The sequence below is a fragment of the Diabrotica undecimpunctata genome, chromosome 11 (assembly GCF_040954645.1).
Source record: "Diabrotica undecimpunctata isolate CICGRU chromosome 11, icDiaUnde3, whole genome shotgun sequence".
Classification (NCBI taxonomy): Eukaryota; Metazoa; Arthropoda; class Insecta; order Coleoptera; family Chrysomelidae; genus Diabrotica; species Diabrotica undecimpunctata.
The window spans coordinates 19,182,085-19,184,977 of record NC_092813.1 but is presented as its reverse complement, the minus strand read 5'-3'; the positions used below and the strand labels follow the sequence as shown (position 1 = coordinate 19,184,977).

General features: G+C 29.5%; 1 long non-coding RNA gene across 1 annotated transcript; it reads right to left on the bottom strand.

Annotated features, from left to right (window-relative positions):
- Positions 1 to 1,689: 1,689 nt before the first annotated feature.
- LOC140452972 (uncharacterized) lies at positions 1,690 to 2,385 on the bottom strand. The gene is made up of 3 exons (XR_011952267.1): positions 2,252 to 2,385; positions 2,036 to 2,164; positions 1,690 to 1,964 (listed from the first exon to the last, which is right to left on the bottom strand). It is a non-coding gene; the product is annotated as an uncharacterized lncRNA (long non-coding RNA).
- Between the last annotated feature and the right edge of the window lie 508 nt (positions 2,386 to 2,893).

The following is a 2,893-nucleotide window of genomic DNA, read 5'->3' as shown; positions in this document are numbered from 1 at the left end:
TATGACAGAAATATCAAAATAGCTCTCTAGAAGAAAAAAATTTAATGGATGAGAAATATAAAACTCACATTAGACACAAAGAAGAAGCAAGGACCGAAAAACAGAATGATGTAGAACAATCAAGAAAAAATCCAGATAAAAGCATTGTTTTAGTGTATTATTTACAAGCTGTATTACCAACTCCTTTAGGAAAATCTTCAGCATTTTATTATAAAAGTAAGCTAAGTACTTTCAACTTTACTGTTTATAATATTACAAATAAAGAAGTTATGTGCTATATTTGGCATGAAGCCATAGCTAACAGAGGTTCACATGAAATTGGTAGTTTTGTATTTAATTATCTAATAAAAGACCATTGTGTTGAGAAAGAAACAGCAATATTTTATTCTGATAACTGCTGTGGACAGAACAAAAACAAATATGTTTGTGCCATGTATTTATATGCTGTTAATGTATTACCAATTTCAACAATCTACCATAAATATTTAACAGTAGGACACACCCAAAACGAGGGCGATAGTGTTCACTCAACTATAGAAAAAGAAAAAGAAAGAATGCTTAGGAGTACCTCTATCTATGTTCGGTCTCAGTGGGTTCCAGTTATCGCAATGACAAAGAAAAAAGATAAACCATATTTCATCATCCAAGCCCAGACTGAAAACGTTTACGATTTAAAAAATCTTAGTACAACAATGAGTAAAAATTATTCTATCGGCACAAAAGGGCGAAAGGTCTGCTGGAATGAAGTAAAAATTTTTAAATTTGAAAAATGCCATCCAGAGTCGATATTTTATAAAACTAACTTTGATGACAAAGAATTTTCTGAAATAAAAATTAGAGACAAAGCTAGAGGCCCTCAGAAAACAGTAGCTGATATTAGTCTTGTTCCTGCTTCTAACGTACCTACGGCGATAACAACTAAGAAAAAGACTGACTTAGTTTCATTGTGTAATGATTTGGCCATTCCCAAAGAACATCATAAATTTTAGATAAACATGAAAGCAAAGTCAACTAAAGTAATGTAGGACAATGCCAATACGGAATAAAAATACTATTATGTATTTACTATTTTGTTTAACATTAATAAAGTGTACAAAAATTATTGTGTTGTTATTGTTAACGTATTGTAATTGAATTTATTGTTATTGAAGATTATATTTTAGAGCCAAATTAAATTGTTGTTTCTGTAAAAAGCAACTTTTTGAGTTATGATAATCTTGTATTGATAGTGCAATATGCATGAACCACAGGTGTCTCTATCTGCACGGTACAGCAAAAGCGTTACCGGCTTTAGATCTTCCGACAATAACAACCGACCAATAATACATGTTATGCAAATATTGTAATATTATTTTAGTTTCGATAAAAATAACTATAACAAAATTAAAACCGTGACACCCTGTATCTTACCAAAAATTAAGCATTGATATAAGTAAATTATATCCAACTAATTTATTGTTTTCTTCTTTGGAATACATGACCCAAAATACAGGGAGATTATGTATATTACTATGATACCTTTTTATAAATAGTTATACTTAGAGTTAGAGGATGATTTAAACAATAAATTTTATCTAACATGGTGACACATACAATTTGTCACTTGATGATCCATGAAAAGGATATTCCAGGCTTACACTAAGTCTTTTTCGAATGTATTTTTTTGCTGAGATAACACCATAATGTACCTATCGAAATAATTCTTGAACAGTAAATAAGTATATTTTTTTAGCAGCAACTTACCTGTTTTTTTAAAACATAATCATTTTCAGTATTTTCCGTTTCTGTCGTAAGAGCAGGGGTGTCTACATCACTTGATATTTGTAAAATATTTTGATTTTCACAGTTGTCAATAAATTCTTGTCTAGCTGGACAGTTTTCATTATTTTCCGTGATAAAACCTCGATTGCAAAACCAATTTGACAATTTTTGGTTAAACTGAAAGTTACTGTCTGAATTAGTACCTGCAAAAATGGTTGGAAACGAATTCAATATTAAAATATAAATAAATTAAAAATAGTTGTAAAGTACTTACATTGTTCTGGAATTTTTAAATTTGCTTTTTGATTTTCAAAAAAGTTAATGTCAACTTCTAAATACCCATTTGTCGAATATTCCAAATTTTTTTGAATGTTATTATATAGACCAGGTGCAGGCTTACTATCTATATTAACAGAAATAATAAAACATTTAAATCAATCATATAAATTACTTGATCGTTCAAAATTATACATACTTATTAATTGCTTACCTCCGGAACTTTGATTTAGACACTCATTTAATATTCGCTTCCCACGATTCATATTGATAGTTATCTATTTTTAAGAAAACTTAACAAAATTAACAAAAACATTCATTTAAAACGTCCACATACAACTAATACGAGACAACCACATGCAAATATTGCAAATTTGCAAAAATATTATATCGTGTATCCCTCAGCGTCGTGAACTGCTTTTAAAAATAGAAAACAGCGTTGCCATATTTAGGATGCAATAATGTGCGTAGTTTGTAAACCGTATACTTGATGTAGTATATTATCTTAGCGCCAATACGGAATATCGATGAACTAACAGTATACGGTTGGCTAATACTATTGCGTCCTGATTCAAATTTAAATCATAAAATATCTCTGTCATCTGATTATATGTTGCCAAATTGAAATTAAAAAGAGGAAGTATATACATTTTGTCAATTTACAACGTACCAATGATACTTAAAAAACGACAGGAACAACAAAAACTATGGCTTGACATTATTGCTTCCGATATACGGACGCAATAATTCGAAGGTATCAATAATGTATGTAATTGGGATGTTATCAGACGCAACAATGGTAGAATGATGTATAAACATAGTAATCTATTTAAATAAAGTAGGTAAATGCTGACTT